The sequence below is a fragment of the Gopherus evgoodei genome, chromosome 7 (genome assembly GCF_007399415.2).
Source record: "Gopherus evgoodei ecotype Sinaloan lineage chromosome 7, rGopEvg1_v1.p, whole genome shotgun sequence".
In the NCBI taxonomy this organism is placed as follows: domain Eukaryota; kingdom Metazoa; phylum Chordata; order Testudines; family Testudinidae; genus Gopherus; species Gopherus evgoodei.
The window spans coordinates 31,150,104-31,164,946 of NC_044328.1; the positions used below are offsets into that span (position 1 = coordinate 31,150,104).

Sequence of the window (14,843 nt, forward strand, 5' to 3'; positions counted from 1 at the left end):
CTTAATGGCTTCCACTTAATATGTTTACATCAGTAATGCAAGTTTATATCTTATTCTCCTAACTCCAGACATAGAACTAATACATACAAACAAATAAGATGAACATACTCAGTAGATTATAAGGTTTGTAATGATACCTTACAAGAGACCTTTTGCATAAAGCATATTCCAATTACATTCATAAGCATATTTTCATAAAGCATATGGAGTGCAACATCACAATTATTATTATAATTAGTTCAGTGCTTTCCAGACAGAGTCAAAAGTGTGAGGATGCATTCATGATGGAAGCTTTATGCCAAAGAGCTTTATTAAATGAAAAGAGTAAGTGTGTTTCTCAGCAGTTACAATGATGGAAACTGGAAAATGCACAAAAAATAGAAAATTACCAAAAATAAAATACTTGTTATTTTCTCTGAGATTTTGTGCAGAAAAGGTCATTTAATCAAATATGTAAATTGGATACTCTGAACAACCCTATACTAAATGTTAACAGCCTTAGTGGCAGCATAATTATTATACCAGTACACTGCTATCACAAATGCCCAGCTAACCCCTAGATACCAAACATAAGCCATTCTTCAAATCCGTGTCAGTTTTAGCTCAGCGGTTCCCATTAATATTCAAGTCAGCTCTGCATTTTTCAAAACAGTATGTAGTTACAACAGTGTAAATGCAGTGTTGGTTCACATACATACAGAAAGGTAGTAGGAAAATAAAGGCTCATTGAAGTAAACTGAAGTTAACGGCCCAAAAAACACCGACACAGGGAAAACACGAAAATAAAGAAAGCAAAAAGTTACCATTTTCAGGTTTGACTTATGCTGTGCACCTTCTGTTTGCTTTGTTAAGAAAGTGAAAGGAGGACGTATTCAACAAGAAGAAATCCCAGGTACTCAATCAAATAAGCTGTGCATCGAGTTCACATGCACACTAGTTGTACAATCTTTACACCTTCATCTGCCAACAGGGACAAAGATGCAAGACAGACAAGGAAACCAGATGCAAGACTTTCCTTTATAATTCATCATGTCATATGGTCAGAAGGCATATCTAGATAGTTCATCATGTCAAATGTATAGTAAAACAAACATTTCAAGTGTTGCAGCTACCCTAATCACATAGAGCCCATCCTGGAGCCCTAACTCAGGGAGGACTTCCATGGCAGTATTGAAATGTAAATAGGAAGTCACAGAGACAAGTAACTCAGTGCAACTTATATTTTATATGCAAGCACCTAATTTGGCCCAAAGATGTGTCAACCCTCCCAAGCTTAAGGTCCTGTTCATCATACGTTTTCTGTTTGGCTAAAGCAGGTAGTATTTGTTGCAATACAAAAAAACAAATAACTTTTTATCCCCCTTCCCAGTATTTAGTCTTTAATTTTCAAGAATCAAAATCAAATAATATACTTATGGGAAATGAGGAAAAGAATAATTCCTGCTTGATCTCATCGAGGTAGAGAAAAGTTCTTTGGCTCATTTTCTGACCCCTAAACTTGCTTTGGGCACTAGGGTCCCAACTGTCCTGATTGGATGATTCACTGCTGGGCACCCTGACGGGTCACTGCCTCCCTCCAGCATGAGGGTAATGATGACATTAAACATAATGTCTGCTGAAGTAGGAAATGTTATTTTTAAGCATGATATTTAGGACAAAATTTTGAAAGTGACCTCTGGTTTTGGGTGCTTCACGTTTCAGTTTTTCAGATTGGGCTTGATTTTCAGAAGTGTGCATCAGTCATAACTACAGCTGAAGTCAACAGGAGATGTGGAAGCTTTCTGAAAAGCCAAACTCAACAAGAGGTTTTAGACCCAAAATCAGAGGCCACATTTGGACATTTTGGCCTCAGCCATTTATAAGATGGGGAAAATTCTTCCATAACTGTATATCACAGGTCTGTTGTGAGCAGGGGTGGCTATAGGTTTTTTGCTGCCCCAAGCACGGCAGGCTGCCTTCAGCGGCTTGCGTGCAGGAGGTCCCCGGTCCCGCGGATTCCCATCAGACTACCCGCAGGCAAGACACTGAAGGCTGCCCGACTGCCACCCTTGCAGGGACCGGCAGGGCGTCCCCCGCAGCTTGCCGCCCCCAGGCACATGCTTGGCGCGCCGGTGCCTGGAGCCGCCGCTGGTTGTGAGACTTAATTTTTTATTTCTGAAATGCTGATAGGATGCCAATGAATGTCTGAAAAGGCACTAATCAAACCAAATTTAAGTAAAATAAATTTTGGCAGTGGCAAAAAAAAATAATTTAAATTGACTATTATATATTTAACTGAACAGATAACATGCAGTTGTGATAGGGATTCAGACTCATTTTGAGGAAATTTGCAGTTGAAATACAGAATAGATGGAAATTTGTCTGCAGCATTAGTTTTCACCAATTTACCACAAAATACTTTTAAATCAGAATGTATCCAAAAAGAAAACAAGGAAAAACTTGAGCCAGTGTTCTCATAGGTGACTATAAGTGAGATCTTAATAGTACTAAATAGCAGCTTCTGCACCCAGCCAAGCTATTCAACAGAAACTCGGCAGGATCACGTAAGTATTTTGACTAAGATTCACAGGTGTCTTCTCCAAAGAGCTACATGAGGGTGGAGGCTTCATGAAAAATGCCAATTTTCTCATCTAGTGGAACACTAATTCTGATTCACCAGAGGCAGAACTCATTTTACATAGTCGTGGAAACTATTTATTTTATTTTTGAAGTTAATCCAGCTCTAAGCTGGAGTATCAATGGAAAATCCCTTTTGCCTTAGGAACAGAAATTTTACTTATACTGCATATGGGAATATAGCCTTTTAAAACTGGATACACAAAACTCAGCATGCTGTAGCGTATGTCATGCTGTAATGAGATGCACTCGCCTCTCATGAGAGCTCCCTTGGCCCAGTGTGCGTGCCTGCAAGCTGTCTCTCAACTTGTCCCTGCTCCAGGACAGAGCAGTGCCCCAAGGCCCTCTTGGGCTTTCTGGTTGCAGCTCTCCAGCTGGGCCACTATGGTTCAGTCCCCTCTCTGGGGTGCCTCAATGTCCCAGCCACTTCCCCTCCAGTGGCTAATGGGGGGTGACAGAGACCCAGGCCCACCCACTACTCCAGGTCCTAGCTCAGGGACCCTGTATATAGCAACCATCTGCTGTGTCCCTTTAACTATGAAACAGTTTCTTTAATTCCCTGGGCCATTTCTCTGTGGCCCCATGCCATCTTCACCCTTACCTCAAGGCCTTGCCCTAATGGAGTCCCAGCAACCAGCTCAGGGCTCCTTCCCACTCTGCCTGTCTTCTCGTAGCACTGCCCTTCTGCAGCTCCATCAGCTAGCCACACACCATCCACATTCATTCAATTCCAGCAAGGAACTGAACTCAATTTGGCCCTGCAGCTCTTCTTATACTAGCGTGCTGGACCCTGACTGGCTGCTTCCCACACAGCCATTCTAAGCAGCTTGAAGGACCTCTCTACTGCCCTTTTCTGGTACGAGGTGTGGCAGGGCCACAAGGCCTCTAGCAGGGGGCCTTCGGTCCTAGTCCACCCCATCACACATGCCCATCCAGTGCAGGATATCAGTCATTTCAGAACATGACTGCTGACCAAAGAGAAGTTTAGAAAAATGGAGTAATGCTTTTGAATACTAGAATGCAGAGTAATACATTATTTAAAATATGGTCTTCATGTTGGCAAGCCAGGATAAATAGGTGCCACCTGATATAGCAGAAAAGATCAAACTGCTGGTTATTTTTGTGAATTATATCATCAGGATGAAATTTACCCTAGACTTCTACAGCACCACTTACATCCCAGGTAAACCCTAATTTCACTCTCACTGATTACCCTTGCTCCAAATCATACAGTGGTTCGTATTATTCCACCTAGTCAGTCACTACATACACTTTCCAGAATGAAGTAAATGGTATGCTGTGCCTGAGTATGTCTATGTCCTTTACATGCCAGACATAAATGAGATCCAAATCTCATTCCCTAGAGTAGTAGACATTTGACTACTCTTCTTCAGTTCCTGATGATGTCTCTTTTGCAAATATTTAACCTTTGAACCCTGGCTTTAGCAATATTTTTAGTAGCAAAGAATCCTGTGGCACCTTATAGACTAACAGATGTTTTGGAGCATGAGCTTTCGTGGGTGAATACCCACTTCGTCAGATGCATGTAGTGGAAATTTCCAGGGGCAGGTATATATATGTAAGCAAGCTAGAGATAATGAGGTTAGTTAATATAACCCATACATTTTAATAGAGTCTGGTGCGTTTTTCTGGGGTTTCTTGTGGGCCTTTTTGTTTTTGGGGTGGTTTTTTGTTTGTTTGGATTGGTTTTGGTTTTGGAGAGGAAGAGCCTTATGCAAGGCAAATATTGAAGTTAACTCTTCTCTACCTTTGCTTAAAAGTTCAGTGGTATTAAACAGCATATTAGATTATCGGTGTTCATTTCCTGTACATGTCTTATTCAATATATGTTTTATCATGTGTATCACAGAACTATATTCTGCATTAGTTTGAATTGCCAAAGGAAATATTAACATTCCCGGTCATTAAATACCTATAGTACTGAGTCATTTGTAGTAGTACGAAAGGTAACCTACCTTAGGGCTTGGCTACACTGGCGCTTTACAGTGCTGCAACTTTCGCGCTCAGGGGTGTGAAAAAAACACCCTCCTGAGCGCTGCAAGATACAGCGCTGTAAAGCCTCAGTGCTCCCAGCGCTGCAAGCTACACCCGTAGAGGATGTGGTTTATGTGCAGCGCTGGGAGAGCTCTCTCCCAGTGCTGACGCTGCGACCACACTCACACTTCAAAGTGCTGTCCCGGCAGCGCTGCGGCAACGCTGCCCCGGCAGCGCTTTGAAGTATCAAATGTAGCCATAGACTCTGTGAAAAAAGAAACACCTGGATTAACCTCACGGTAATTTTTTTGCAAAAAGGAAAAAAGTTAAATTCCCATATAAATTCAAATTTATTAAGCTCTGATGGAAACAAATCGTTACAGTGAATTAATTTAAAATTAATGGTACAAGAGACACTTAAAAATATTTGTAAACCAAGTCCTATGTAAGGGTCAATTGCAAAGTGGAGGTGGGCTTACACATGACTGCTCTTGTAATCATTACATTTTTATGGAACATTTTCTTTTTCTTTTTTTTGTTAAAAAAAACCCATAGACATCTGTATGTAGTTCAGTAGTTCTCTTGCCTGTAAAATATTATAGTCTCCTAACTTTCAGGTATTTAGCTGTCTTTAACTACATCCTGATGCTGAAGATTACTCCTGTCTTGGCTTTGGTACAAAAAGATTTTCTAGTACTAACAGCTCTAAACTCAGTGAATTCTATGTCTGAAATAAATCCACTACTTCACCATCAAAACAAAACTATGCTTAAGCTTCGAATCACTGATAACTCAGCCTCAATTTCATGTAAATAATGCAACTCTACCTGGAAGCTGTCCATATAATTTCAAGCTTTTAAAGCTTATGAAATGTACCATACCAATCTGTCACAGTTTTATTTAGTCATAAAATACATTGCTCAAGGTTTCCTTTTGCTGTCTTGGCAAATCTCGTAAATTCTATTCCATTCCTATCAAGCATTTCAAATGACATCATAGCAACTTCCTGCATGCATAAATTTCCTTGAGTGCCAATCAATGCTGAAGCAAAAACCCTTCTATGCTGTTCAAAAAAGATATGCACTCCAATGAGTATTGATGTGGATTTGGGATCTGATGTACTCAGCTGAAATGTAAGAATATGCAGATGATGATACTTTAGTCTTAAAACATCTATCTGGTTTTGCCTGCACAAAGTCGACTGTCAGCATATTTTACAAAAACATGCAGCAAACTTTTTCACTACTGAGAAATATTCTGCATGACAATGGCACTATAGGTTTGGTTATCCAGAATTATAAAGTTTTACATATACCGATACCTGCAAAAAAAGAATATGTTAGTATAATAGTAAGCACTCAAGAATCAGGTTCGCCAGGAGAGAAGGCACAAGATTTTTACTAATTGCAAGAGCACTAATCTCAGACAAAGTCTGTTCAGAAGTCTGGAAACACTCAGTTTGCACTGGCCTAGATCAGAGGCCTAATGCAGGCATTAGCAAAGTCACTTTCATATTAATAGTATTATGCCAACTTGTGCTTGCAAAGAACACTGGAACCCAGCACACCCAAAAATTCTCTCACTCTGTTAAGTGACTCCCATAGTTTATTCCTGAATGAGTCATACATAAGATAATGAAGTAATTTATATATTTTCAGTAAAAAGAAGCTGAAGCAGGATTATGAAAATGTAGGATGAAATGCTGAAAAAAAACCCTTAATTCAGTCCTTACCCAGGAAAACCTCCCATTAGACCCAATCCTGAGTGTTCTGAGCCCTAACAACTCCTCGCTGACTTCCATGGGAGTTGCAGGTGATCAGCACTTCTCAGGAAGGGATCCAGTAGAGATTTGCCTGCATAAAGAAGAGAATAAGGACATCAGGGTTTGATGAAGCGATTATATCAACATTCCTCTGACTCTAAATAGACTGAAGAGGTACACAGGTCTTGTGCTGGTGATCTGCTCAAGGGTAAATTTTACCCACTGTGAACTATTTTTAAATATCTGTTTAATTTAAATGCAGATAATCAACACCTCGTTCCAAAAGATACTTTTGTCCAAAATGTCAGAGATTTGAGCTGAACTTGTGAAATGCCTTGACATTCCAAGTTTGTGAAGTCAAACACTTTTCTGTTTATTTCTTCCATCCCTGCTGGTACATAAACTAGCCAGGTGCCACATCTAAAAAGGCATTAGCGGAAAACCCAAGCCGCAGCTAAGCTAGATATATTTGCTAGAACAATAACCCAGTGATCTCTTCAGCTTCATTAATAATGTAGCAGGGGAAAATAGAAAGGTCAGCTGCATTCAAATTATTTACTGAAAGAAGTAGACAAGAGTCTAGGTTATTAATTATGAAAGCTTTATATTTCAAAAAATGCCATTATTAAGCTATTTGTTGCACTTATACTTTTTTAACTGGAATAAAAGATTTGGTAGCTCTGGCAATTTCCATTTACTAATTTAGATTTTTATTATCCAAAAGAGGGTTGTTTAGTTTCGAATTATATTTCTATTCTACTTGCTCAGAATCTCATTAATATATATACACTAATATGTTAGAGAGACTATATTTCATTTTGAAGGAAGTGAGAGGACAATATTTTTCTTTACTGAAGCTATAATAAAATTTAAAAATGGCTTAATGGCAGCAAATTTGTTGGGCAAAAAAATTCTGGAAGCTCAGCTGAAATGTGCATTTAATCCCAACCCATTTTAATTCTCTCTAGCTAACTCCTTTGAGAGTTTAAAATGTATTATTTCTTTGTCACATTTAGTGCTGAAACTTCTAACAAAATGTTCTTTTCCAATGTTTCATTGTTTTGAAATCAAAACACTCACTTTGAGCAATTTAAAAGGAAAGATAAATAACTAGTAGGAAAGGAACCATGCACATTTGCAAAAGTGTCTGAGAGATGTGAAATGTTCAGATTGGGGGTTCACTTACTTGGGCAGCAATTGGACAATCTGCAGAATTAAACCACCACAAACAGAAAGGTTGCTACTGGCTTCCTGCTCAGCTATGCTGGAAGTTACATACACATGAGAGCTTTCCCACTAATATTTCTTGAACTGAGAAATGGATTACTTAGATTCAACCAAATGAAGAAGGGGGAGAAAAGACCTGTTGGACAGTCTTTTAACATTAAATAGTATCGAGTGTCTTCCACGAGAGCTAGTGCAGCAATAGCTGAGAGGAGCAGACAGCTGTTTATATATATGGTGAAGTCAGGAAGATATTAAACAAACGTGTTTTGGAAAGCTAATCTGTCTACAGTTTTTCTAGTTTGTTTCAGAGTTAAAGTTTGGTTAACAGAAATATTATCCCTCCTTTTTTATTTAGAGATAAAAAGATCTTTCTGTCTTAAGTGACTTCAAGATGATTATTTCTTTGACAAATGGTCTTGTATATCTATAGATGCTTGAATTCAGTGACTATTCAGGGATTATCAAAACCCAACTTGACATGGCCAGTAGTGTATGCCAGTACTTCCCATGAACTTGAAGTGAACTCTCCTACAGTTGTATTCCTAGCAAATCTTTTAGATGTGATGTTGCCATTTACCCATCTATCTAATCTATCTATCTATGGGGTCTCTGCTGTACGTAGGAAAATTCAAAGATCTAAATTGTAGTTCTACTCCAAAAAAAGACTATGTAAAAATGACATGTTCTTACTCAACTTTCCTCTGTAGGTATCAGAGCCATATCTGCTTAATTTCTAGATTTTACCATTGTTTTCATCTTGATATAATTACAGAAACAATGCAGCTCTAGGGTAGTGAGCTTAGATCTATTCCTTCTTGGACATCATCAGAATAAAAGTTACTAAGGCTCTGTTTAAGCAAACACTTATGCGCTTGCTTATCTTTAAGCATGTGTGTAATGCCATTAAAGTCAATAGTAATACATGATTGAAATTGAGCATAGGTGTAAGTGTTTACAGGGCTGGTGCAAATCAGCTGTAATCAGCTACGTCTATATACATCTACTGAAAATAACAGGTATGAAAAGGTGTCACTGAAGCAAGTCTGAAGAAAATGAAATTGTTGTATGTTTATGAGATCTAATTTGTTCTGTAGAATCTAGCAAATTTGTATAAGAGCAGACCCCACTTTGGCTCTCAGAACCCAGACTATGTCTGCAAGTCTAGGCTGTCACTAAGGAGAAACAGCCTTTACTTTTAAACTGAGCATATTTGATATGGAAATCACTGACACACAACAAACATGGAACCCCACAATGCCATTTTTACAGTTGTTTTTCAGATAAGAACTGCACTGCAAATTGTCCTTAAGCTTATCTTCCATCCATTGGTGTCATAAACAGATAAGTAAGAGGTAATAGAACAGAAGTACTTCATCTCTCTTTTGCCTGTAAAGGGTTAACAAGATCAGTGAGCCAGCCTGTCACCTGACAGAGGACCAATCAGGGGACAGGATACTTTCAAATCTTGAGGGAGGGAAGTTTTTGTGTGTGCTGTTAGTTTTTGGTTCTTGTTCACTCTGGGGGCTCAGAGGGACCGTACATGCAACCAGGTTTCTCTCCAATCTCTCCGATACAGGCTCTTATAAGTTCAGAATAGTGAGTACTAGGTAGATAAGGAAAGTTAGGTTATGTTTGTTTTCTTTATTTGCAAATGTATATTTGGCTGGGAGGAGTTCAAATTTGTATTTTGCTGAAAGGATTTTAATTTGTACTTGTATACTTAGGCTGGGAGGGTATTCCCAGTGTCTATAGCTGAAAGACCCTGTAACATATTCCATCTTAAATTTACAAAGATAATTTTTACTGTTTTTTTTCTTTCTTTAATTAAAAGTTTTTCTTGTTTAAGAACCTGATTGTTTTTTTATTCTGGTGAGATCCCATGTGATGGGGTCTGGATCCACCAGGGAATTGGTGGGGAGAAAGGAGGGAAGGGGGGAGAGAAAGGTTAATTTTCTCTCTGTGTTAGGATTACTTTCTCTCTCAGGGAGAGTCTGGGAGGGGGAGAGAGAAGGAGGGGGGAAGGTGGATTTTCCTCTCTGTTTTAAGATTCAAGGAGTTTGAATCACAGTGATCTTCCAGGGTAACCCAGGGAGGGGAAGTCTGGGAGAGACAACGGTGAGGGAAAGGGTTTACTTTCCTTGTGTTAAGATCCAGAGGGTCTGGGTCTTGGTGGTCCCCGGGCAAGGTTTTGGGGGGACCGGAGTGTACCAGGCACTGGAATTCCTGGTTGGTGGCAGCACTACAAGTACTAAGCTGGTAATTGAGCTTAGAGGAATTCATGCTGATACCTCATCTTTTGGACGCTAAGGTTCAGAGTGGGGAATTATACCATGACAATTGGTCTTAAGTAAATCCCTCCAAAGAGGTCCAGTAGTCAACTGGCTTTGCTGAAATCTTGTCGGTCTCCTTTACAAAACTGCCTTTGGTGTCAAGGCATGATCTTCAGTAAATCTAAGGAGCTCATGAGGTAGACTTAGTTGACTTAATCCTAAATTGAAAAGTTCTGAAGTTAGTAATTGACTTTTTAAATCCCAGAGTGTGGCAAAGGGATGTTCTGTTGAGAATTATACTCTTGAGTGTTCCCTATTTGGTTTTTTTTTTTCTACTTTAGTGTAGAGTCCTAGCTATTTATTTTCAGAGTATTTCTCAAAAGGTCAGTCATATCATGTTTCCCTAAACAGTAAAGTCTTGTTGTGGCTTCTTCCCCATTATTACCTGTTTTTTAAGTCTGCATTGTTGTGTAGCTCCTAATAATTCTTTCCTCAAATTTTATGAGCATTTTATTCAGAGGCTAAAAATCTGTCTTCATTTCTTTTGCTTTAGCCCTGCTGTTGGTTTCCTTGGCCAACATCTGGAGACATGTGTAATTGTAGCATCAGAAGGTGCACACAAAATTTTTTGCATACACGGATGGGAATATACCCCTTCTACGTGGTCATGCTCCTACTGAAATCATTGACAGGACTCTCATTGACTTTAAGCCTGTTAGCCAGAATGTACCAGTAAGCTACTGATCAATGCTTCCCTCTTTGATTTTCCTGTCAACTTTCATTAAGGATACTCAGCCTACCTTTACTAATGCTAGCAATGTAATGGCATGCAATGTACTACTACAACGGATGCAGATTCTTAGATCAACAAAGGGAAACTTCACAAGCACCAGTCCCTAATAAAGAATAATTAACACAGACAAAGTACATGCAACTGAACACCATAACCTCTGCAGTAGAAATAGATAACTAAGACTTATGCTCCATTTATTGGACCAGGACGCTACATTAGATTTTCATAATTAAATGACCTTAATATGGAGCTAGATAAATGACCGATTTCTCACATTATCAGTATATGCCATGAAGTTAATATAGTCCATAGGAACAGACTAATAGAACTCTTTCTTGATGAGAAGTGGTAATCCATATAGTTTTAAAAGCTTTATTTTTGTTTCAAACCAGTCCTTGGCATTGTAAACTATCTATAAGAGGTGGTGGCTGTAACTGCTGTCTATCATAGCAGTTTCCAGTGTTCAATGGTGATTTTCTATTCTTCATCAGGCACAATCCTCCATAGCATTTATTCTTATCTTTTACCATTTCTGTCTTATCTGACTTGTGCAGAAGCGTCTTTTGTGATTCACAGCCTCCAAAAAAACTAGCAACTATTATCTATCTTTTATCATGTTATCTCTCCACAACCACTATCATGTCAGAACTACATGGGGTGGGAAATGCCTACAATTCTTCTCCACTCCTTCCTGACCATGGCACAGGGTCACAGGTCTTGGAGTTCCAGTCCTTTTAAACTTCTTTTGACAGAGTCTTTCTATTGTATCCCTGTCTTCCACATTCTCTCTTATTGTCCTCTTCCTCCCATGCTTTCTTTTCTCATCTCTTCCTAACTCATGTTGCTCCTCTCCTATATTTTCTCCCACCTTTGCACCTCAACCTTGCCTCCAAATCTCTCTCTCAGGACTTTAAGAGACTGACTTAACAGGGTGATGCACTGTACATCATTCTTACCCTTCCAAAAAGAAGCAATCATCTCCATTCTTCAGTCATCTGGTATCCTAGAACCTATATAGTAATCTATGAAGCCATTTACTTCAATATCTCAAATGCCTTGATCATATCAGCAGTTATCTCTTCTTTACCAGCTGATTTAGTTTCTTCATATTCTTCAGAGTTCTTTTACTTCCTCTAGAGATAGTGATACCTTCTGAGGCTTCCCCATAACTGCAGCAGTGTTTGCACTTGCAACTCTCTCATATCATTAACAGCCTTTGGGAATATTTTTCCATACTGCTACCATCGCTTAGGGTTAGTCACCACTCAGTTCCTGTCCTTCACACAAAGATTTCTTCATCATCATTCTGGTGATGTCAAACTTAATTATGTAATGGTCACTCTTACTTATGAGGATCTACAACACATATTCTGAACCAAACTGTGTTACTCGGGGCTAAGCATGATCACAAGATCATTAGTGCTTACAAGTTTCTCTCCTCGTGATTTTTCTGCCACACAGTCATAATTCTCAGCTTGTGACATCAAACCATCTTTACAGCAACTAACTGTCAGATAATAAACCCAACTTCTAGTGAGGAGTAAATAGCAGTGATAGGTTAACTATGCCACAGAGACACTTTTTCAGACCAATATTCTAATAATAAATATAGTAAGGGAAAGGCAGAAAATATAATAGAATTTTATCTAAGTCACTTAACTCTAAACCACAATTATGCTAATGATATAAATAATATGAAATAGTAAAAGCTATTTTTAAACATTTCTAAGGCACCAGCAGGTTTTGATAGGGAGCAATTAAAAACATCAGTGGGAGCTTTACTGGCAAGACAATATGCAATGACTTTTAATCCGTATTGATTAAGGACTAGGGGTGAGCAATATAGTTTTCAGGTGAAGAGATGGTGAAGGGATGGATGCTGGTTTGTTGGTACTCTTAGATACGTCATATTGAAAGCTGACTCAGAGCCAATAACTTTGTTCTTTCTTGACAAACTAATTAAATCTCTTAATCAGTCCTAGTCACTAGCACTGCAGTAAGGGCACTGCAGCTCTGCTTCTAGGGTGCTCAATCTACTACTCCTGGCAGTGTTCTGACACCAATACCTTAGACAAGGTGATATTTTCTGTTGCAACTGCTCCATGTGCCAAGACTCCAGGCCACAAGAACAGAGTTAAGAAGGAACCCCTAGGGGGTCTTGTGGCTGCTATGTACCTGTACACATCTATTTGACCATAGCCCATGCATACCAAGCGTATCTCTGGAGAAGGCATGGAGAAGACTATGTTCTCATTGGAATATGGTAGGCTGGTGTTTGGTTGCCACTAATTCTTCCTTTAAGCCCCTGAGTAGGATCTAGAAATTACCACAACCTCTGCTAGGAAGATGCTGGGGCTGCTCTTCCACTCCTTCGTAGGGAGCAGCACATCTTCTTGTGAATGCATAAAGAGAGGAATTCCATTTTCTCAGTGGTATCCGTGGTGGCTAAATGACCATGTTCTCATCTCCAGCCTACTTTGAAATGTTCATACTTTAAAGATTAATTTCTCTTCTCTCTCTTTCTCTACCACAGCCCTCAAATGTGTGTCTTTGCCTCTGCAGCCAAATTATTGAAAAAAATGTCTAAAAATGTTAAACTTCAAGTTAAGTATGCAATGAAATATTGTGGAACCTTTACTACTTATAGATTTGTGTGGCTCTCCAGAGACATCAAACCCTATGAGATTCTTCCCTCCCTTTCAAGTTTTCCCTCCTACAAACAACCATGAAAATACAGAGTGGAAACTTTGCCTGAGAAGTGTGTGTGTGCGCGTGTGTGCCTGGAGCAGGGCAGTTTAGATTTTGTGGAATGCTTACTCTTCACTCCAACTCCACCAAATCCATGCCATCTGAGCTCCATGCTCTGCAGAATTGGAAGGCATAAAAGAGGGATGGGATGGGGAAGCACTTTGCTCTTACAAACTCTGCCCTTCCATAATTCACAGAGGGACTCAGTAGAAGTTAACACTATCCAATGCTGTATTCATTTTTTGATGCTTTTACCTCCTCACTAGACACACACACACACATATCCCTTAAGGCTTCCAGTAAGAGCCACAGGGGAGCCATGCTGCATAGGGGCAGGCAACAGCTGGTGGGGGTAGGTAGCAGAGTGGACCAAAGAGGCATCTGTTGGTCAAGGATGGAACTCCTGGCTTCTCCACAGTGGCCACACCAAAGCCACATTATCTCCCCCTGGAAAAAGGGGAAAGAAAACTGCAGGATAAAACCAATGGCTATTGTCAAAGAGGGCACTCAGTTAAAAAGTGTTTCCACAAGAGAAGTGTACTTTGTAGCTTTCACCTCCACTCTGACACCCCTACTAGGCTATTTTTAGAACTACATATAGCCTTTTGAAAGAGTTGGGAAGAATTTAAATTGTTCTAAACAACAATTTTCTTCTATTCCATTCCTACTTTGAGTTACTGTGTTACTTTAGGATTCATATTTTCAGCTGGTGAACCCTGAGGAGGCTGTTTTATGGCTTTAATGCTGCCTTGGATTTTCTCTATATAATAAATAATCCTTCCCGTCTTTTCAAGGCCACACTGTCTCCTTTATTTGCCCTCTCTTTCCTTATGTTCTTGTATCTTGTCACCATACCTGAAATCTTCCATCTAGTCTTCATTTTTCTTCAATTATTTGTTTTATACTTTCCCCCTATATTCTGTTATCATTATAATTGTCCTGGTTACCTAATATTTTAGAACATGTTTAAGACTTTTACTTACATTTGTTCCATACCATAGTGGATATATTTGACTCTTCATCTATTCATTGCAAGATGGCACACATAACCCTCGGGCACACATCAATTTATCTCCCCTATGTCTTTAAACTCCTCTCCCACTCCACCACCCCAGTCTTGCTTCAGATTCCTGAATCTCCATGTATTTTTCTAAAATCTGTTCTGCTGAAATTCAGTGACTGAGATTCTCCAATTTAATGAATGATTGGTGGGGGAGGCTCAATTTCTGGGTGTCAGCTTAAACAAACCTTAAAGAGATCTGATTTTTAAGGTTGCTCAGCATTAACTGTAAATCATACCCCTGCAAGGTGCATCACACTGGATACCCAAGCACAAAATTACTAGTTACATTTGAAAACATTGTTTAAATTCTAGCACTTATTGCAAACCCTAATGAAAATTGTGATCCATATTGTTTACAGTCTCACTTCT

The 14,843-nt window shown here is 39.3% G+C and overlaps 1 protein-coding gene across 1 annotated transcript in view; it reads right to left on the reverse strand.

Annotated features, from left to right (window-relative positions):
- The window catches only part of DNTT (DNA nucleotidylexotransferase), a 148,769-nt gene that overhangs the window by 59,296 nt on the left and 74,630 nt on the right, over window positions 1-14,843 (reverse strand). The window lies entirely within an intron of this gene.